General features: G+C 44.9%; 1 pseudogene; it reads left to right on the forward strand.

Annotated features, from left to right (window-relative positions):
* The first annotated feature begins 15,675 nt into the window (after nt 1–15,675).
* LOC146662879 (uncharacterized) lies at nt 15,676–18,141 on the forward strand (annotated as a pseudogene).
* Nucleotides 18,142–23,954: the final 5,813 nt, after the last annotated feature.

Below are 23,954 nucleotides of genomic sequence, written 5' to 3' on the forward strand. Positions count from 1 at the left end.
ATCAGCCACCTCCTCTATCTGCCGGTGGTACATACCGTGCAGGGGCCGTGTGTGTATGTGTATATATATATATATATATATATATATATTAGGGGTGCAACGATATTCGTATCGATATTGAACCGTTCGATACAGTGCTTTCGGTTCGGTACGCATATGTATCGAACAATACAACATTTGTAATTTATTTTATCAACTTTCCTTCTGACGATGCTGTCTGTGTGGAGCGCTCAGTGAATCTGCGTTCGACTACTCCGCCTAGGCTGCACTGTCGACCCTAGGCGGAGCAGTCGAACGCAGATTCACTGAGCGCTCAACACAGACAGCATAGTCAGAAGGAAGAGCGCAGGGCAAGCTAGCAAGACAGAAGTTAAGCTCTCCTTGCAACATGGACGTTCCCCACTTTCATTCAGATCTGGCGTTTGGAATTATTTTGGTTTTCATGTGACGTATGACCCTGAAGGTAAGCGAGTCATGGACTAAAGTAAAACAGTATGTTGGATGCGCCATGCAATGCTCAATTACATGGGTGGGAACTAGTGTGTTAGCGCAGTTAGCTCGTTAACGTGTTGGCCGTCTAGCCCCATGCACGGGGCGATCGGCGGTAGCTCGTTAACGGAGATTTGCCGTGTTGTGGCGTTAAGGTCATTTCAACGAGATTAACCTGAAAGCACTAGTGGGAACACAACGAATATGACTGCACATTTACATCATCTTAGTGCAAAGACAAAAACAACAAGCATGCTACTAACTTTAGCCGAGTCATTTAGACAGCTGTTAGCACATGATTCTCCTTATGCTACTGAGAATATAGCCCAGAAGAAGCGGTTAGTATAGCTTTTATTTTGGAAAGAGGCATTTATCTGTAATAAACTCTCTTTTCCAAAGATGAGTGATTCCTCAATCAGATACAGGGCTCGCAAAATCGCTAGCCCGACGTCCTGGGGCTAGCGATTTTTTTCAGACGGGCTACCCTGCCCGTCGGGCTATTGTAGGAAGGAAAAATATATGTCAATGCTTTTGCATTCTTTCAGAAATGTAGCTGGGTAATTATGTCATTGGCATCAGTGAGCCACTGTCAATATGTGATATATTGAAATCGCGTTTGAATTTGCGCTTGTTTTTTTGCTTTCACTTTGCAATCGTGCGAACTGTGTATAGAGAGCGACAGCACTGATCTGTGAGTGATGATAATTTGTGCACCAATTCCTCTGACATCGTCTTATTAATCGTTAGCTTACTATGCAAACATGACAAGTGAAATCTCCCGCAGCAAGCTTAAACATGTGAGAGGTTGATAGCGCAGAGAATCGCTGAGCTTATGTGAGTGCGTGTGTAAAAGCAGCAGGATTTATATTTGACTACGATGACCTGGATGACTGAGAACCTTCACAGACAGATATATATTTTAGTTCTGCTGAGCCAAATAAGACAGGTCAGGGTGAAGAAGTGACAGCCAAAGAAAAGCTTACCACAAAACGGAGAAGTTATGACAAATCAGACTATAAGGCAAAAAGAAAGTGCAGCTTTATGGTTTCATGGACAAAAGAATTTCTGTGGCTGCAATATGACGAGCTAAATAACCAGGGGTGCACATAAGTGGTCCGCAGGTGCGCATTCGCTGTCAAAATAAAAAACGCGCACAAGGGTTAGAGTTAAATTTAAAAACTGTACTTTTGAGTTAAAATATATATTTATAATTTTAATAAATGACAAATTAAAAAGGCATGAACATTTTATTTTGTATCGAAAAAATATCGAACCGTGACACCAAAGTATCGAACCGAACCGAACCGTGAATTTTGTGTATCGTTGCACCCCTAATATATATATATATATATATATATATATATACACACACACACACATACATACATACATACATACATACATACAGTGGGGCAAAAAAGTATTTAGTCAGCCACCGATTGTGCAAGTTCCCCCACCTAAAATGATGACAGAGGTCAGTAATTTGCACCAGAGGTACACTTCAACTGTGAGAGACAGAATGTGGAAAAAAAAAATCCATGAATCCACATGGTAGGATTTGTAAAGAATTTATTGGTAAATCAGGGTGGAAAATAAGTATTTGGTCAATAACAAAAATACAACTCAATACTTTGTAACATAACCTTTGTTGGCAATAACAGAGGTCAAACGTTTACTATAGGTCTTTACCAGGTTTGCACACACAGTAGCTGGTATTTTGGCCCATTCCTCCATGCAGATCTTCTCGAGAGCAGTGATGTTTTGGGGCTGTCGCCGAGCAACACGGACTTTCAACTCCCGCCACAGATTTTCTATGGGGTTGAGGTCTGGAGACTGGCTAGGCCACTCCAGGACTTTCAAATGCTTCTTACGGAGCCACTCCTTTGTTGCCCGGGCGGTGTGTTTTGGATCATTGTCATGTTGGAAGACCCAGCCTCGTTTCATCTTCAAAGTTCTCACTGATGGAAGGAGGTTTTGGCTCAAAATCTCACGATACATTGTCACGGGTCTGGGTCCGTTGGACCCAGTATGTGGAGTTTCATGTTTTTGTTATTCCATGTTTGAGGTTATTATGTTTTGGTTTTAGTTTGCATCAGGGATTGTTTTCTTGTTCTCTTGTTGTGTTTATGATGATGATTATGATGTTTATTATTTGAGTTTCATGTTTAAGGATTTGTTCTCGGTTGTATCTCACGTTTAGTTTAGTTCAGGTTCCATGTGTCATTCTGTCTGTCTCTCAGTGTCAGGTCTGCGTCTTGGTGTGGTGTTCTCATTTCCTGTTTTATTGTGAAGGTCTGGGTCTCATGTGAGTGTGTTCAGTTTTACCTCTGTCTCGTCTTGTTGATCATTCCCAGCTGTGTCCACCACCTGTGTGTAATTCCCCTGTGTTTCTCTGGGTGTATTTAAGTCATGTCCTCCGTTATTGTAGTTGCTGGTCCGTCTGTGTATTCCACCCTGCCTCATCTGCGTTTCTACCATGTCTCACCCGTGTGTTCTCCCTGCTGTCCGCCGTTAGTCTCTTCTGGTCGTTCTCGTTAAGGTTTGTGCTCTGTAGTTTAGTTGATCCCAGTATAGTTTAGTTCTAGTTTAGTTCTAGCTCCAACATCGGCTGCAGACTCACCCACCCCCACTGCTGCTGTTCCACCTCTGACACCTCAGACACTTCACACCTCCTCTATTCACCCTGCTCACTCCCCCCCACCCCCAACAACAGCATCCAATACACACTCAACACAAGGCTCCAGCCTGTCTCTCTCAACCACCCAGGTTAGGAGGGAACTGAGGAGGATTAATGGCAAGAAGGCAGCGGGCCCAGATGGCATCAGCTCGAGGGTCGTCAGGTCCTGCGCGGACCAACTGTGTGGGGTGATGGAGCACCTCTTCAACCTGAGCCTGAGGTTGGGAAGAGTCCCACAGCTTTGGAAAACCTCCTGTGTTGTACCAGTGCCAAAGACTTCACGCCCCAAGGACCTCAACAGCTACAGGCCGGTGGCTCTGACATCCCACCTGATGAAGACCCTGGAGCGGTTGGTCCTGGCTCAGCTTCGGCGCCTAACAAGCTCATCACTGGACCCACTTCAGTTTGCCTACCAGCCTGGCATTGGCGCGGATGATGCCGTCATTCACCTCCTACATCGTTCCCTCGCTCACCTGGAGACCGCTGGAAGCACTGTGAGAATCATGTTCTTTGATTTCTCCAGTGCCTTCAACACTATTCTTCCCTCGGTTCTGAAGGACAAGCTGGAGAACTCTGGAGTGGACCATCACCTCACTACCTGGATTTTGGACTACCTCACCGACCGACCACAGTATGTGAGGACTCAGGGCTGTGTGTCGGACAGGGTCGTCTGCAGTACGGGGGCCCCACAGGGAACGGTTCTGGCTCCGTTCCTCTTCACCATCTACACTGCAGACTTCTCCCACAATTCCACCCAGTGCTTCCTGCAGAAGTTCTCTGATGACTCTGCAATAGTCGGCCTCATCACTGATGGGGACGACAAGGAGTACAGAGGACTGACTCAAGACTTTGTGGACTGGTGCCAGCTGAACTACCTCCAGATCAACGCCAGTAAAACCAAGGAGCTGGTGGTAGACTTCCGCAGGCACAAGCATTCTCCACTGCAACCACTGAACATCCAGGGTATGGACATTGAGGCTGTGGACAGCTACAGGTACCTTGGTGTTCATCTGAACAACAGACTGGACTGGACTCATAACTCAGACGCCCTCTACAGGAAAGGGCAGAGCAGGCTGTACCTGCTGCGGAGACTCAGGTCGTTTGGGGTGGAGGGCCCACTCCTGAAGACCTTCTATGACTCTGTGGTGGCTTCTGCTATCTTTTATGGTGTGGTCTGCTGGGGCGGCAGCATCTCTGCTGGGGACAGGAAGAGACTGAACAGGGTGATCCGAAGGGCCAGCTCTGTTCTAGGATGCCCTCTGGACCCAGTGGAGGTGGTGAGTGACAGGAGAACGGCGGCTAAGCTGTCATCCCTGTTGGACAACGTCTCCCACCCCATGCAGCAGACTGTGACAGCACTGAGCAGCTCCTTCAGTGGGAGACTGCGGCACCCACGGTGTGGGACGGAGAGATTTCGCAGGTCTTTCCTCCCCACTGCTGTCAGACTCCACAACAAAGACTTTAACTGAACAAACACACACATCCACACATGTGCAATAACACTAAGTGCAATAATCTTTTCTGGCATCGTTGTATTTTTACTCAGTTGTATATAGCATTCGTATTCTATTTTTATCTTATTGTATATTTTTATTCTATTTTATTCTACTGTATATAGTATATTATTTTATTCTATTCTGTACAGCTGTGTACTGTATTTATTCTTATTGTATTCTAATTTTTGCGTCATAACTTTTGCACTGTCCACTTCCTGCTGTGACAAAACAAATTTCCCACGTGTGGGACTAATAAAGGTTATCTTATCTTATCTTATCTTATCTTATTTGCCGTTTGTATTTACTTTCATGTTCAATAAACCACCTTTACACCTTCACGACTGCCTGCATTTGGATCCTCCTTCATTTCCTCCACACGGCTCACCTCACTCGCCGTGACATACATGGCCCCATTCATTCTGTCCTTAACACGGATCAGTCGTCCTGTCCCCTTGGCAGAAAAACAGCCCCATAGCATGATGTTTCCACCCCCACACTGTAAACCCCAACAGTCTACCTGACTTATAAAGTTTGTGGATATAACAATTAAAATTCCTCACAAAGTTGAAACAACTTAAAACTTTTCTGTTCGGTTAACGATTCAAACAGTTATAATTGTACATGGCTTAGAAGTTAAGAGTAAATACTGCTTTCTTAATTATGATTTTTGAGTAAATGTTTTTTTTCCGAGCTCCGCATGTGTACGTCATGACGTCTTCTCTAACCTGGGGCCTGTTCTTCGTACGTCGCTTACTACATCCAAGATCAAATGACACATCCAAGACCAAACCATCGCGCTAACCGTGAGCTCGCTAATCCGGTTCCCCGAACACACCTGCTGTTGACGATTAGTACAGCTGGACGCAGGAATGTGACATCACTGGGTGTCGTAAAAGGGGCTACGCATCGATAGTAGAAACATTGATCGGCAACCCGCTGATTGGTCGGCGAAAATGTCGAAGGGGCGTGCTTGGTATTTTCCGGCAGCAGAGCAAGAACTCATGAGTGAGGGATTTCAGGAGTTTCAGAGTTTAATTAAAACGCAAGAGAACACTGCAAAGGCTGCAAAAGCAAGGAGAGAGGGCTGGCAGAAAGTTGCTGACAAATCAAACTCGTAGGTAATTTAATAATAATAATAATAATAATGGATTGGATTTATATAGCGCTTTCCAAGGCACCCAAAGCGCTTTACGATACCACTATTCATTCACTCCCACATTCACACACTGGTGGAGGCAGCTACGGTTGTAGCCAGGCTGCCATATCGCGCCATCGGCCCCTCTGGCCAACACCAGTAGGCGGTAGGGTAGATCTATCATATGACACTATATTGTCCAATATCATATGGCATTATATTATATTATAATATGTTATATTATATCCCCTTTCACATTAGAGCCACAACAGGACCCACAAGAACATGGGAACAAGTAAAAGTGGAATACAGGAGTATTCTACAGAATGGTAATATTTATCTCTTAGATTGCTTTGCGTCTCTTGGCAAGGTAATACTGGCCTGTAATACTCTGTTAGTTTGTTCATAACAGCAACCAAGAAAAGGGCAGAGGAAAAAAAGACAGGTGGTGGTCCTGCACCCCCTCGTCAACAAGTTGGTTAAGTAAATAATACCCTCACGGGAATATCGATATCTCTCTATGAGCACACTGTCGCGCTGAGCTAAAGGATCCTGTCTATCCCGCAATATACGCTGAATTCTGAGGACTCTCCTTATCAATCTTGCACCTTCCGCAATGGGTTGGTCGCGTATACGGACAGGACATGGCTGCGACAGGCTTCCCAAATCCACCTTCGCTTTTATAGCCGTGGTCTCTCATCTTGATTACACGAAGTAATTTACAATTACTACTCTGAAATATGAATTACATCTGTAATAATCACATACATGTAATAGAATGTTAATAGTTCATTTCCCTTTTTTAGGAAATGACCTGTATGTATCTGTGTGACATCAATAAAAGGATCAAGTGCTGCATTATCTTTAGTTACATTGATGTTATTTATTTATGGTGAAACAGTGGTAAAATATCGCTGTTGCTTTCGTATAAATGAAGCGGACATACCTGCATGGCCGCGATCTAATCCTGTTTACATAAAGTAAACCTGCTCCCGAGCAGGTTTACGCTTACGGCTCTGTTGCTATGACAGCAAGTCCCGGATGAGCTTCGGGGAACCGAACGATCAAAGATCACGCGAAATCGTCAACAATCTAATCCAGCTAACTTACTTAGCGAGGTACGAAGAACAGGCCCCAGAACGACGTTGACAGAAAATTCTGTTCAATATGGCTGCCCTTCTCGAGCGACTGGAGAACACATTTGGAGAAACTTGTAAGTAAAACGGAACCTTCGTTATGTTTATTTTTTCCGTAAAAAAGCAAGTATATTAATATGTTGCAGCCAATAACTTGTTTTCGAATGCGCTGTTGTGTTAAAAAGCACAGACCCAGGTGGTGAATAGTTGTTCGCTGTTGTTCGCGCTCTTTTTCAAACATAGATTATGTCGTCAGTTTTAACCGATTAAAACACAGTTTTACTAAGAATCACACATAAAGAAAGGGTCTTAGTGATATTTTAACGACCCCTTGCCAACGCAAGAAAGTTGGCGTTTTTACAACAGCAGCCTCATTGTTCGGCAGGTTTTTTTTTTTCTTCTCATTAGCATCATTCAAAAGTGACTTAGCTAGCAGTGGCAACTTCTATCTAAAACAATTGAAATATAGCAAGGTGTTGTATATTTAGTGGGCTAATAAGGTTTTCAATATTTTTATTTTTTCTTTCAAGGCTGAAGACCAAAGACAAAAAGACAGAAGAAAAAAAATTCAGACTGCAATTAATTTCAGGTGGAGACAGTAAACACAGGTGAGTTGAAAGATCTATTGAAGAGACCTTTCTTCATGGCCATTAAAACATTTTTAGGTTAAAAGACCTGTGTCATGAATCGCTGTGCGGCAGGCAGGAGTTGGACCCAAAATGCAGGACTCAGACTCAGGGGATGAACTCAAAATCACAGCTTTAATTGCTGGTCACAGAAAACGAGCATACAAAACTAAACTGGGAAAATAAAAACTCACAGCTTGCAGAGAGGCACACGAGGAAACACACAGCTTGAGGGACGACGCAGCACTGACTCAGAGAAACACAGGGTTTAAATACACTGGGAAGTAACGAGGGGAATGAGACACAGAAGGAGAGCACAGCTGGGAGAAATCAGAACTGACGAGACAAGGGAGCAAAGTAGGATACACTCACATGAGACACAGACCTTCAACGTAAAACAGGAATTAGCACAGATGCAAACTAGACTAGGGGAGACAGAGCAACTAAGAAACACAGAGGGCAGCTACCAAATACTCAGAACTAAACAGAATACAAGAAAACCAAACTAAGACACTACAATAAAGAATACGCTGGGACAACAAAGAGAACTAAGAACATAATACAAAAAACTCAGAGGTACAAGAAACTCAAAACACTGGGTCACTGACCCAGGACCGTGACAACCTGTTTTTTTTTAAATCATGCCCTGGCTTTGTCACACTGAATCATGTTGAAAAGATCTATTTTCATGGCTCCCCCCATTACCATTTCCTTGTACTTCTTTCTACCAGTCTATTTTATTTTGTGACATTAACATCTTAAATGTACCCCTAATTATTAATAGCTGTGTTAGTATTTATAATGCATTTTTTGTTTTTATCATGTGCAGATCTACCAAGGGTCAGTGGCACAGTTCACCTTTTGTGGTAAGTTATAACACTTCATATGTGGAGACCCTTTCTTGGATATCTGCCACTGTGATGGTTACTGGACCCTGTTCAGGGAGGTCGCTATGGTCTGCCCTCAGATCCACTAGCCACTGAGCATTGCCGTTATGGGTTGCATCCTTCTCCCATATGCTCTTCCAGTATTGCTCCGTCTCCAGCCTTGGTGGTGCTGTTCTCTTATTATTGTTCCCTTGCCACTGAGAGTACACCTTTGCTGGTTCTGTGGAGAACAGCTGGTTTATTCTCCTGCCTTCTATCTCTCTGGTGTACCTCCTCAAGCGGCTGGCCAAGGCTGTGAGTCTTTGCTTGGCAGTTTCCAAGGCCTCAGGTATGGACAGCTTGCTGTATTTCTTAGGCACCTTATTTGTCGCACCTTTCTGCAACTCCGTTAGTTGCCTAACCTCCCTCCGTGCTACTTTGATCTTGCCCTCTAGCCTCCTTCTCCATGGAGGGTACTGCCCCTTGTCGCTGTTCAACTTGTAGCCAAGCATCTCACTGATCACTGCTGCCGTATTGTAGATCAGCTTGTTAGTGTCGGTAATCGTGGTTGTAGGTATTGCCCGTAGTGCTGCATTAACATCATCTAGCAGACCTTCTGAGGGTACTTCACGTAATCTTGGTAACCGGCTACGGGGGATCCAGGTTTCAAGCTTGGCCATGATCCTATTTTTCAGATCAGTTCCTCTCGCACTCAACAATATCAATATATATATATATATATATATATATATATATATATATATATATAAACCGCACACAGTGGCAATGACTTGAACATACTTGTTGCTTAGCGTGTAATATCAGCCTCGAATCCCGCCTATCGTCATTCATCGATGAGAGAGAACAGACAGCTAATCCACCGGCCCGATGACAAATTCTAATGTCTCGGGACTTTACTACAGGAACTTCCTGGCTGACGTCAGTCTTTCAGCGTGTCTCTTCTCCCCTCTGTGAATGTCGACTCCAGGGCTCCGGCTCGAAGGACCAATTAATGATAGGTTTATGCTACAAACCTATTCGCTGGAACGTTAAGGACAATTTAATTACACAGCAAAGCAAGACACGAGTAGGCAAAGTTCTTTATGTTTCTCGTGCACGGGAGAGAACTGGACAAACACCGTTCCTTCGCTTGACCCCAGTTGCTCTCATCCGCTCCCCCGTAACACTGCTCTTTTATTGAGGTTACATGAATATGCATAGGTTCATTAACATATGACGTCTACATACAAACAAAGAGTACCTTGCCTGTGCGTTGTGTGTGTGTGTGTGTGTGGGGGGGGGGGGGGGGGGGGGTGTCAGAGTGTGACCCCATAAATGACTTCCCTAAACCTGCTGGTCTGGAAGTCCAGCAGTTCATCTAAACAAAAGGCACTTAGACTAAAGCAGATATAGCTACGTTTATCCTACCATAAAACAATAAGACAAGGTACGACCTCCCCCACGCTCCCAGGATGTGGGTGTGAAAGCCAGAACACTCTGGAATGCACACAAAGCCTTTGCAGACTATTAAGGATCACACATCCTATCACTACACAATCGATTATACACCTCTAAGTATACATGGTTAAATATTTCTAAGCATAAATGACAATAAACAATGCAAATCTAACAGTTACGTCTAGTTGTTAGTTACCCAGTCAAGAGATCCTTAGTTCTACTTTATCTTTTGTTTTTGTTTTAGTGCGTTTTCCAGGAATTAAACTGCCACTTTTACTTAAGTTTCTGCCCACCATGATGATAGGTGCAATGATTTATTACAGTGTGCAAACATACATGGAAACACAGTATATAACGCAAAAACAGAGTTTCTATAATTCTATTGACTGTGAAAGTCTAGAGCCTCTTTATTCTTCATCACAGCCTGGACTTTCTGAGATGGCTGTTAGGGTACCTGTGTGTTTTGTTGTTTGGTTCTTTGAGTTTTGTTTATTTATTGTGTTCTTTGTGTATTTTGTATTTCCTAACTTAGTTTACTTATGCTCTTGAGGTTATTCTGTCAGGGCGTTTGCGGTTGCCCAGGGCAGCATCACGGGCATCGGCAAAAAAAAAAAAAGATTACTCGTATTCATGCTGCCCCGACATCAGCCAGTACATATTGGGAATGTCATAGGCATCAATCGGTTTTCTATCACCCATTTGCTGGGAGTAAGGGCGCCCTCCATTTGCGAGGTGCGCCTGCTGCTTGCGGCACAGGGAGGAGAGGGCGGGGCGGCGGGGGATTCTCTGGCTGGCTGGAGTGGCATCTAATAACCAACTCGCAAAATAAAACAAAAATAAAAACAAACCAACAAGCACGAAAACACCAGACATTATGATACAGACTTATAATTTGCACCGATGTTTTTTCGAAATTCTATACACGGAAAGTGAGCGCGAGACCCCTCGGTGCGCCTGCTCGCTGCTGAAGTCAAAGTTGGGTGGCTGTAGCTCAGGTCAGCCACTAATCAGAAGGTCGGTGATTCGATCCCAGGCTGCCTCCTGGCTGCATGCCAAATATCCTTGGGCAAGATAATAACCCCATGTTTGCCTATTGTGGGGATGAACAGAAAAGTATTTGACCAGCCTAATATAATCTGCAGTATGATCATTGCTTTAACAATGTAACAGATAGCTTTAAGATGGCCTTAAGATGTTTATGATGATGTTAACTTTGTATTTCAGGTGCAGTTATAACTATTTTATACATATTGCATATCTGTGCTTATTTGAGTTGATGTTCAGGTTCTTTAAAGGTCGTAAGCCTCACTGACGTGACTGTTCAGGTGATACATGCTGAGGGAAAACTAGAACATAGAAGGAATTGCAATACATGCTTACAAAACACTTATATCAGGTCATTTTATATTAAGGTTTTAGTAGAGGTTCTTGGTTAAAACATTTATTTAGTAGAAGACATACACATAGTCTCAGTGAGCTTCTGGTCTAGTGAGAGGTCAGAGGTGCAACAGGTGAATTGAGAAAGAGCATTTGAGGACGAGACACAGACAGTAGGAGGTGAAGAGGTGACACAAAGAGCATGTGAGGTCAACACGTACACACACATTAGTTAAGATTTATTTAGAGGAGAGATCAGTTATGTCTAGACAAGAAAGAGGAACAATTCATTTTAAGATAAGAACGGAAAGTACAAGCCATGAAAATAGAAGATGATTTTCTGGGTGAAAAGTCATGATGATGTTGATCTGATCTATGTATAAAATGTACCGGTGACGCATGAAGGGGCGTCAGTAAACAAACCCTGATGTTATAAAATAATTGTTTGTGCCTTAGTAAGTCGAAGATCAATTGCTGTTTTCAGTGATCTTCCCACGTGTGAATTAAAATCTTCGTTTGACTTCACCCGGCCGGACCAGTGTGGTTATTTTTCGATCACCTCTTGTACCCTTTCTCAATTTTAGAATTTTAACATTTGGGGGCTTCGTCCGGTGGTTGAGTAAGGGAGAAAAGTGGAGGTGTGAGCGGTGGTCCGAGGTGGTCAGACGGGCAGACATGAATTCCAGTGGTTGAAGTGAGTGGGCATAAGCCGGCTTATCCAAAACGTAAGGCACTACCTGTTGAATTATTTCCAAAGTGTGCCAAATTGGACATGATAAAATTTAAGTCTACTCACTGAAGTTACTGGTGGATGTCTGTTTTGATTTTGATGAAAATCTCATGAGTTGAAGCAGTTAGAGTTCTGCTAAGAAGAAATGAAAGTAGTTAAGAGTCTGATAAGAAAAGTTTAAATACTGGGTTGAAGTCCCAAAGAAATTGAGTTCGAGTCTCAAGTAGTTTGGTAGGGAATTGGTTATTGTGTTGGTTAGAGTCCAAATTTGGTCATAAGAGTGGACCTGAGCGGTCATTTTGTGAGTTGGAGTCTCCATTGACCACTAGGTTGCACCTGCCTCAGTTATACACTTGTTTCGGGTGTTGATTGTTGTTTCAAAGTATTATAAATTATTTTAGAACGGAACCGTGGGGGTTCTAGGAAGCGCAGTGCTCAGAGGTAACGCTTGCCAATGCCAAGGACGCTTAGGCATTGTCCTCGAAGAGGGATAGTCAGTTGGTCACTGTGGAGCTTGGGGCACTCCAGAATAACTAGGAGATAGAGTCTCCTTACCGTTTGGAACGGTACCTGTGCTTTTTTGGCCAGCAGAAGTGGACTTCGGGCGTGTAACTTTAACCTAAAACTTCAAAAAACTTTGGGTTGGTTGACGCTTTTAAATTGAGTTAGGGATTTTAGAGATGAGGCCAGAAACAGTTAAAGTCTTGATACTGGTTAATTGGTCGCAAAAAACTCAGGGAGTTTATCCGCTGGGCGGTTATTTTAAATTTGTCGAAATTGTGTAGGCGCTAAAGCTGACAGATCTGACAGTGGTTGTAAATATAAGACGTCGTTGTAATATAGAATAAGAAAATTTGGTGTGAGAGATCTCTGTGGGTCGAGTCAGCAATGCACTGACTGCCTGCAGCTATTCTTAGATGAAGAGTGTGTGTGCATGCAAATGAGGCAGCTGATGCAGAGCGCATGAGAGGATTATGCTTTCGGTTTTGTGTGTTATTCAGCTCGATAATTATTGTTTGCAAATGTGGATAAATGTCTGCGATTAAAATGCTGGCTTAGTAAATAATAACATTGTAAATATATGAATGGTGACAGCGTTTCAAAATAGAATATAAGAATTGTTTGTGTTTAAAACCAACGTTTAGGTAAGAAGATTTAAGGTGGATTTGAAGGCATAAACAAAAAATAAAAGGGTTACAGTCTGCAAGTGTTGTTAATTCATGAGCTGACTGGATGCAGAGTAAGTGGAGTGGTCATCCTGAGAGGATTGAATGATGCTCTAACTCTGTGGTCAAGTCAGACATAGGCTTTAAGCAACCATGAGCCACTAATAAGCGTGACAGATTAATGAGTATGTGTAAATTGAACTTGTTAAATAGCCTTAATAGAAGTAACTCAATGAGCACGCAATAAAGTGGACCTGTTAGAACCCCTTTGACATTTGTCCCTTCAACAATAAATGATTATATTGTGTCCCATGCACTAAACAGTCCCATTTAATACTGTTAAATCGTTGTTTAAATAGAATAAGCAAACATGCCTGTGCTTTATTTTGCAACCTGTAACATACAAATTGCAGAGGAAGAGGGTCGACTGGAGGTGACCTGTAAATGTCACATAGTGACTGAGGAAGGTGTTTCACCTTATGAGATGACAGTGTGGTCCGAGATTGAGCTGCATGAGCTAAATGCCTATATACAACGTTGTCTATTTCTATTTCAAGGCTTAAAGGAGATGACTGAGCATGAAAATGATCCAAATTGGGAGCCCACAGAGGCCGCCCACTTTGCTCAGGCTATGGTAGAGTCGGTACTAGACGGTTTTGATTTTGATATGCTTGCTTGGGAAATAATGTAATTATCTGTGGAGATGTCTCCAAGCGATTAGTAGATTTAAAGGAGACAAATGTGTGCTTGAGAGTGCGTGGTTGAAATTGTGTGTGTGCGTGTGCGTTTGATATGTGGGAGCCTTCTCGGGCAGCGATTTTTTTGTTAAACCTGTGGCAGGCTGTGCAAAATGGAGAAAACTTTGACATAATGACATAAAGGTGATTTCTTGGTTTTAGATTTATTAGTACGGGACAAGTTGAGGGACCCTTGAGGGTGTGTTGCTGTAAAGTATATAAGGGACGCGCAGCGCCGTTAATGGGTTTAAAATAAATGAAAAACACTAATCCGAGGAACTATTGGAGAGGTAAGTATACGGAGGTGAGCGCGTTGCGCATAAGGGTTGCTGGTGTCATATATTAACACTTTGAGGGCGAATAATTTTGATTGAGTGTCAACGCTTGAGAACGCGAGGACAGCGTCTAAAGTGCTGGGTTAAACTTTGTGTGTCACCGAGCAGGGGAAGAGGAGCCAGTGGTTGCGAGAACAGCGAGACGAAGACTGAAACCGAAAGTTAAGCGTGTCTGGGTGACCTAGACCTAGAAGGTGGAGTCGACCAACGCCGTTGGAAGAGGTAAGTCTGTGTTTCAGAGAATGGCTGACAGCTCGGGTGCGACACCTAGTGGGAAAAGGGGATGCAAACCTCTGAAGGATCAGCTTGAACAGCTTAAGAAAGCTATTCGTTTGGCTTCCCCTGGAGTATTAAAATCAGCAGAGAAAGAGTGCCAAGCGATGGAGGTTGAGGTAAGCAAACTTATTACATCCCAACAGAAAGGGCTGGGTGATAAAATACCTCTGAGCTTGGTGTTAAAAACTGAAGGAGAAGTGTATGGACAAATGCATGAGGCCCTACGTGCGTCCATAGAGGCATTAACGGCATTGGAGGTTATAAAGCAGAGAGTAATGCAGGGAGGGCCAGAAGAGGAGAATGAAGACCGTGCGACGTCATCAGAAGAAGAAGACGATGAGGAGGACGAAGATGGAGGAGCTGAACCCCAACCAAGTACAAGCCTAATTTTGAGGAAAAGAAGTGTGAAGAGAGACCAAGCACAGAGACGGCCCATATTTAAGAGCTCTAAGGGAAAAGGAAAGTTGAGGAAGAGTAGAAAAGTGAGTTTTGAACAAGGAGCTCCTGACCCTGGTTTAAATCTGCCTCTAATAGCAGGTCCAAAGAACGAACCAGTTTATCGCGCCTATAAGGTGAGAGATTTGGAAGCATTGGTTAAACAACTTCCACCAATAACCAAGGGAGAACATTGGGAAGGAGAAGAATTAGCGCTGGGCGATTTTCGCGCTTTGGCCGGACGTTGTATGCTGGGTGGTGGGTTAGCAGATGTAGAGCAGATAGCTCAAACAACCAGATATGCAAATGACCTGCCATACCATGAGGTGCAGAATGACTTAGCAGATGCAGTCCGGGAGAAGTACCCAACTCCTAACTCTGGAGCCATTCCAAAAATTATTTGGGATCCCAAAAACACACCCAGAGAGTGTTTAGCTAAAGCAAAGGAACAATGGTTGTTAGAAACAGGAATACATCCAGGGAAGGAGGGTGAAAGTAGAGCGTGGTTTCGTTCGGCAGTGCTGGCAGGGCTGCCCAACCAGGTTGCAGTTGACTTGGAAAAGAACCCAGATTTTGCCGTTGCAGACTCGGTGCAGTGGGATAGACATGTGACCCACAGACTTCAGCAGGAACAGGACTTGGCAAACAAACAAAAGAAAGAGTTGGAGGAAGCCCAGGCGTGGCTGGTCAAGTTGCAGCTGGCAGAAGCAAAAAGCAAAGCAGGAGACAGAAAGAAAGAGGATAAAGAGAGCGCAAGGAAAATAATGGTGGCAAGGCCTCAGCCCGATCCTGTGCCTGACTGGCCAGATCAGGATCCGGGTCTCTACCCTGATGACCGTTGGCCCGCCAATGCACCAAGGCAGCGTCAACCAGTAGGGAATTGGGGGACCGGTGGACCGCAGAGAGGGCGTGGTGGATCCGTGAGGGGAGGACAAAGGGCTCGGAATCCAGGGAATCCTAACAATGTGTCTTGGACTGCCTGTTACAGCTGTGGAGCAGAAGGACACTGGTCCCGAGAATGCCCTGAATCGCAGCGAAATTATCAGAGGCGAGGCTATCAATCCCAGGCACGAGGAGGCCCAAGACAAAGAGCTGCTTACAGGGGAGCACATCAAGCTCCAAACCCGAATGCAGCACCAGCCGCCCAGTACCCAGTAGCTGACTGGGGCTGGGAGAGGGAGCAATACTGACGGAGCCCGGAGAAACCGAACAGCGTGGGGACGGCAGAACCCATGCTGTCAATGACCGTGGAAGGCACTGAATTGCCCTTCCTGGTGGATACTGGAGCAACATACTCAACACTGAAAGACACACCAGACAGTGCGACACTCTCCTGTCACACAGTTAATGTGGTAGGCTTTTCCGGGATTCCAATGACACTGCCATTGACAGATCCAGCATTGACACAGCTGGGAAAACAGACTTTGAAACACCAATATGTGGTGTCCTCACAGGTGCCTGCAAATCTCATGGGCAGGGACCTGCTTGTGAAACTGGGAGCCACAATCATGTGCTCACCAGATGGACTGATTGTTACTCTGCCTGGAGGAAAAGAATTCCCGTGCCTGGGATCACCTTCAAAGACTCAATATCTAGTCCAGAACTCTGAACAACCCACTGCCGAAATCTACTGGGGGAGGCTGGTGGAAGAAGGCATTTTGAGACATTATCAGCTGTGGAAACCCTGGATAATGAGTCTGGCCGTCTATTCCCCCGCGAGATCCTTTCCACGTTACACTCTTTTATGATAGGGAAGATAACGATATCTATCGGGAACAGTTCCAGTCTGATCTTGAGGGACGGACGTGGAATGTGCGAACACATAACATTTATGTTGGACCAGAAGGTGTGGCCGCGGCTGTGAAATTTACGGATGAACAACTGCCTTGGTACAATGTGGGAGAGGATTCAGCCCCACACATTGGCGGTCCACGAGGGTCATGGGCCAAGAGATCTGGGACCAATGGTCAAGCGGGCGCTGGACAACGCATGCTGGCAAAGCACCCAAATTCCAAATGTCTGGTATGCACCAAAATGTAAAATATATCGCATAACTTGTTTGTCCAACGATGCAGTGATCTTAGAACATAAAGAAATCTCCAGAATACATGGCAGGGAAAGAATGGATCATCCTGATGCAGTAGCTGAGCTCTCAAAATTGCCTGATACTTTGTGGTCCGCAGGGCCCACAGATGTAGGTCTAGCTAACTGTTCGCCTGTCCTGTTCCAGCTGAAGTCTGACATACCAATTAACAGACCACAATATAAGCACAAAACTGAAGCAGAAGAAGGTATAGCTGAAACCATTGAAGGGCTGTGGAAAGCAGGAGTGCTTGAGCCCTCATGGTCATTTTGGAACACACCTATTTTGCCAGTGGAAAAACATGGGACAGGGAAGTACCGTATGGCACATGATTTGAGAGCAATAAATGCCATATTGAGGACTGACACTGTGCCTGTACCAAATCCCTACACAGCTCTGACCGAGATTACTGGGGACCAAAAGTGGTTCACATGTATTGACCTAGCGAATGCATTCTTTTGTCTCCCACTGCACGAGTCACTCAGAGACATTTTCTCTTTCACATACAGAGGCCGGAAATTTAGGTACACACGCCTACCACAAGGCTTTGCACTCTCACCAGGAATTTTCAATCAGGTGTTGAAAGAGGCATTGTCCCCATGTCAACTGCCAGAGGGCTGTACATTAATACAGTATGTTGATGATCTTCTTATTGCAGCCCCGTCAGCAGCGGCCTGTACGGCAGCATCGCTCGTGGTGTTGAACAGATTGGCGGAGTGTGGCTTCAAAGTGAGTAAAGAAAAACTGCAGTTGGTCCGGCCAGAGGTAACATTCCTGGGCCGGGTGATCGCACACAGATCAGTGGGGTTAATGAACACGCACAGAGACCAAATTCTGACACATCCAAAACCAAGAACTGTGAAGGAGTTGCTTTCCTTTCTTGGCTTGACAGGTTACAGCAGGCAGTTCATTCCGAACTATGCGGGTAAAACTGCCCCTTTAAGGGACCTGATCAAGAAAGTTGGTGTTCGAAATCTGAAGGCTGAATTGCCTTGGACGCCGGACACAGAGATAGCGTTCATTTCGCTAAAACAGGATTTGTCAAGAGCCACAGATCTGGCCACACCTAACTATGATGAGGCATTTTATCTTGATGTTTCAGAAAAAAGGGGGAGGTAGGGATGTACTTATGTATGTCAGCAGAAGATTAAATTCAACAGAAGCAAGGCATCCCACATGCACACAACACGCAGCAGGAGTAGCAAAGATAATTCAGAAAACAGCACACATAGTGAGGGAACACCCACTGAAAGTGCTTACCACACACAGTGTAGTGGCCTATGTGAACTCACAGGTATTCACAATGACTCCACTGACGCAACAAAGGTTGAGCAAAATTTTAGAGGCGCCAAATTTGATATTCACACATGAAGGAATAAATATGGCCTGTATAGTCTGTAGAGTAGGAACTGAGTTTCAGGTGAAAGAAGCAGGAAAGATCGAGGGACAACAGTCGGCCCAGAGAGCTGAAGTGATAGCCCTAACTCGAGCCCTGAGGTTGGCTAAAAACATGAGAGTGAACATCTACACTGACTCAGCATATGCGTTTGGAGCAGCTCATGTGGAACTGGCTCAGTGGAAGAGAGCCGGGTTCAGAACGGCCACTAATGCACCCATCTGTCACAAAAAGGAAATGGAGGAACTGGAAAAAGCCCTGGAGGACCCAGACGAGGTAAGTATTATAAAATGCAAAGGCCACTCACAAGCAGACAGTATGGTGGCAAGAGGAAATCAGAAAGCTGACGAAGCCGCAAAGGAAGCAGCGGGCTACAAAGGACAGAGACAACTGGTGCAGGTAACCCCAGAAGAGGAGGTTAGCACTAACAGCATGGAAGAAGTTAGACAGGCTCAGGAGGAGACATCCCCAGAGGAAAAGGGGGTGTGGGAAAACAAAGGAGCCTGGCAAGATGGCGGTTTGTGGAGGGGGCCAGATGGGCGTCCCGCTTTAACGGCCAAAATGGCGGAACAAAAGGTGAATGAGGCTCACGGGCTTGGTCACGTGGGAGTGAAACAGATGGAGAGAAATTTGTGCCGATGGTGGCATCCTGATTTGAGAAGGATGATACTGGAAAAGGCCAGAACGTGCCTAATTTGTGGGGCACACAACCCAAAGCCAGCAGTAAAACCTGAAGCTGGTAAGTTTCTCATGCCAGAAAGGCCAGGAGAAGAGGTCGTGATTGATTATACCGACATGATTGATACAGGCCCAGGTGGGGTGAGGTATTTGTTGGTGTGTGTGGATGTTCTGACTGGATGGCCCGAAGCATGGGCGACCAAACGTGAAGACGCGAAAAGCGTGATTAAGTGCTTAATCAATCATTACATTCCAAGGCATGGGTTTCCCAAGAGAATTAGATCAGACAATGGTACTCACTTCAAGAGCAAAGATTTGCAAGAGGTAGAGAGGATGTTGGGAGTGCAACATAAGTTCGGGACGGTCTATCATCCTCAATCTCAAGGAAAGGTAGAGAGGATGAACCTAAATTTGAAAAACAAGTTGGCTAAAATCTGTGCGCAGACAGGGCTAAATTGGGTCGCAGCCCTGCCCATTGCTTTGATGACCATAAGATGTTCTGTTAACCAATCCACAGGTTTCACCCCTTATGAGCTGCTGACTGGGAGACAGTTTCCAGCACCCTGGACAGTGGTCCCGGTGGAGCAGCCCAGGACAAGCAACAGGTCTCATGCAGAATATTTTAATGAGTTGAAGGCTCTTGTGTCCAGCTTTACAAAACAGGTCACTTGTGAGAGACCCACGGGGAACGGAGAGGTCCCGGACGCAAAGGCAGTGTGGCTAAAGGTCATTAAGCGAAAGTGGAAGGAGCCCCGCTGGACTGGTCCGTATGAGGTGACCGCCCGGACGGCTACAGCAGTCCAGCTGAAAGGGAAAGGCGACACCTGGTACCACTGGTCGCAGTGTGCACCCGCACACGAGAGCTTGGTGGAGGAAAATTCGTCTTCAAAGAACGCAGGTGTCAAGAAACAGAGGCAGAATAAACCTCTTCACCTGTGTAACGGGCCGACCAGTAGTCCACCTGGAAGACCGAAGAAAGAAGAGCAGCCTAGGAGGAGATCGCCGCGCCTATAGAAAGGAGTGGTAACAAATTGAGAGTTTGAAAAGGGGTGGTTTAAATAAAAAGAGTAAAAAAGGGAAAGTGGAAGGGGCTTGCTCTGTCAATTATGTTGTCTCTATCTGTATTGGTGGGTATTTTGATGACCTGTGGTTGTTGTCTCACTCCTTGTGCCCGAAGGTTGGTAGAGAAAGTGATTGTAAAGGCAGTGGACCCTGGGGCGGTGGCCCCTATGTCCATGATGCCGATGATGGATCTGGAGGTAGTCGAGTGGACTGAGGAGTGAACAACAACCTGTGTATCGACCTCTGGTGTGCCAGAGGTCGAAAGGGGGATTGTGGGGATGAACAGAAAAGTATTTGACCAGCCTAATATAATCTGCAGTATGATCATTGCTTTAACAATGTAACAGATAGCTTTAAGATGGCCTTAAGATGTTTATGATGATGTTAACTTTGTATTTCAGGTGCAGTTATAACTATTTTATACATATTGCATATCTGTGCTTATTTGAGTTGATGTTCAGGTTCTTTAAAGGTCGTAAGCCTCACTGACGTGACTGTTCAGGTGATACATGCTGAGGGAAAACTAGAACATAGAAGGAATTGCAATACATGCTTACAAAACACTTATATCAGGTCATTTTATATTAAGGTTTTAGTAGAGGTTCTTGGTTAAAACATTTATTTAGTAGAAGACATACACATAGTCTCAGTGAGCTTCTGGTCTAGTGAGAGGTCAGAGGTGCAACAGGTGAATTGAGAAAGAGCATTTGAGGACGAGACACAGACAGTAGGAGGTGAAGAGGTGACACAAAGAGCATGTGAGGTCAACACGTACACACACATTAGTTAAGATTTATTTAGAGGAGAGATCAGTTATGTCTAGACAAGAAAGAGGAACAATTCATTTTAAGATAAGAACGGAAAGTACAAGCCATGAAAATAGAAGATGATTTTCTGGGTGAAAAGTCATGATGATGTTGATCTGATCTATGTATAAAATGTACCGGTGACGCATGAAGGGGCGTCAGTAAACAAACCCTGATGTTATAAAATAATTGTTTGTGCCTTAGTAAGTCGAAGATCAATTGCTGTTTTCAGTGATCTTCCCACGTGTGAATTAAAATCTTCGTTTGACTTCACCCGGCCGGACCAGTGTGGTTATTTTTCGATCACCTCTTGTACCCTTTCTCAATTTTAGAATTTTAACACTACTGGTGGTGGTCAGAGGGCCCGGTGGTGCCAGTGTCCGGCAGCCTCACCTCTGTCAGTGCGCCCCAGGGCAGCTGTGGCTACAATGTAGCTTGCTATCGCCAGTGTGTGAATGTATGGGTGAATGACTGAATGTAGTGTAAAGCGCTTTGGGGTCCTTAATGACTAGAAAAGTGCTATACAAATGCAGGCCATTTACCATTTAAACTTTATTGTCATCTCTGCTACATACAGTCCAGTATATAGAGAGACGAGATGATGAGGCTCCAGTTACAGCAGTGCAAGTAAACAAACAATAAATATAAGAAGAGTAAGAAAATAAATATACACTTTAGGACTCGGGGTAAAGGATCAATAACAATTTAAAATGTATAATTTACAGTTTGATGATTTAAAGTCTCACACACAATCCGTCGAAAGGGGAGGGGCCTGGGTTGTGTGAAATCCCAGAAATAAAGACAAAGTGAATCTGTGAACTAAGGTGTAGGTCTGTTGGGTTATGTTGTGGTGATCTTCGAGTTGGGGGATTTGTGTTCATACTGGAGTGCAAAATTAAAACCAAGATGGACAAGAAAAGTTCAAAGCCATCAGGTGCTCAGTTTAGAAAAAAAGAGAAGAGAAGAGGAGGGGAAACAAGCAAAAGATGCAGGTAAGCAGATGTGTGATTGGATAATGGCAGGTCATCCTGAAACAATCAGAGTCAGAATACGTAATTAATCCCTAAGGAAATTATGTGGGTTACAGTTGCTCCAAGAACCAATGGTAAAAATAGTAACAGTAACAGACTAAACTCCAAACAGTACCTTAAGTTACAGATTTTACACATTTAAGAAACAGCACTAATATATATATTGGGGGGGGGGGCAGAGGGAGTGTTCGCCCAGGGCACCAAACAGGCTAGGACTGCCACTGCTCATTATTGTTTTCTGCTCATGTTATGTTCTCAGTTCTAGTGCTTAGGTTTCTGTTACCTTGGCTTCCCCGTGTTCCACGTTTCATGTTAAGTTGCTCTTGTCTTTGTGCTCAATGAGAGCGAGAGAGAGAGATGTGTGCCGTGGACCTCTACCTGCTGCTCCGCCAGCACCGAAGTCTTGGTCGCTTCAAGTTGGATTACTCCGGTTCACTCCTACCTGTGCTTCCCAGCCACAGCCCGCCATACTACGAGCTGGAGGCTAAGCTACCTGGCTAATCAGCTTCCTCTTCCTGGAGGAAGTGGCGCTCCCGCCGCTGTCCCTCAGTGGCTGATATAACTCCCGGTGTTGAGTCAAATACTATTTTTCTCATGCTCCTGGTTATAATTAAAGACAATAATCACGCCTCAAAAACTGTTAAGACTGTCAAACCCAAGACTGTTTATTTTGAACCTGTTGATTCATTGGACTGTTTTCACACTGCTCCTTCTGAGCCTTGAGTTGTGTTCTCTCTGAGACTGTTAACTCAAAGACTGTATTTTCAAAACCTGCTCATTGTGGTCGATAAAGTTTAAAAATGATGTTTTCTGAGTCAGTCTGTTCTAAACCTCCACCTCTCTCCGTGTTTCTGTTCCCAGGGCAGCCGCGGTCCAGCCTTCCCCTGCACACATCAGTTTCCCAGGTGAGGGGGGGCTAGGGCCAGGCTGTTCCCTGCTCTGGCTCCCAGGCCGGCGGAAGCTCCACCCGTCCCGCTGTTTTTGGTGCCTGTTCCGGCTCGTAGGGTGAGGGCAGCCATGACCCAGCTTACTCCTGCTCCCGTACCTACTCCTTGGATGGGAGTGGCTCCAGTACTCCCTCGTGTCCACTGTGGGAACGGTAGAGCCCGTTCAGCTGTCACCACTGGGGGCTCTGGAGAGACATCCGTCCACCAGATCAACCAGCCACTTAAACACCTGTGGCAGCCACGGCGCCACCGGTGCAACCACCAGCTCAACCACCTACGGCTGCCATTCCAGTTTTGTGTTTCTTGGTGCCAGCAATAAAGCTGTCTTTTGAGTAAAGTTTCTGCCTTCGAGTCTGCATTTTGGGTCCTCCATTCCTGCCTGCTGCACACAGCAATCCTGACAATGGCGTTGTAATTCCTTCAGGAATAGTTCTCCAAGCTTCGTGAAGGACAGTCAAAGCTCTTCTTTGAATATTTCTGCGATTTACTTGGTCTCTGTCAAGATGATCCCACACAGTTTAATGCTGAGCTCTGGAGAGGCCAATCAATGAGTGAGTTCATGTGCGTGTGGATTTATCTTAGCATGCTCTTACTGCATTGGCGGTGCATTTGGGATCATTGTCATGAAGAAAAATGATGCTGTTGCCGATTAGAGGCTGCAGATGATGCAACATGGTGGATCAAAATCTGATGGTACAGCACTCCATCACATCCATAGCCACTGATTTTCAGTCCAGTTCTTGTGTAATGTGGCACACCTCAGCCTTTTCCCCTATTTTCCTTCCTTAAAAATGGCTTCTTGACACAATCCTTCCGCTGAGACCGTTTCTGATGAGGCTTCAGTGAATAGAAGATGGATTAGCTGAAGGGCCATCTCTCAGGTCTGTCCAGGATTGTATCCTCTTTCTTAAGGGCGTGACTTTGAGACGCAGTTCATCTGCTGTAGATAGTTTACAGCTAATGAACAGCATCTGCTGTAAACTATAGCAGATCTATTCTCCACTTGTTCAAT

The sequence above is a fragment of the Rhamphochromis longiceps genome, linkage group LG8 (genome assembly GCF_057381845.1).
Source record: "Rhamphochromis longiceps isolate RC_006_pf linkage group LG8, R_longiceps_female_GT1.1, whole genome shotgun sequence".
NCBI lineage: Eukaryota > Metazoa > Chordata > Actinopteri > Cichliformes > Cichlidae > Rhamphochromis > Rhamphochromis longiceps.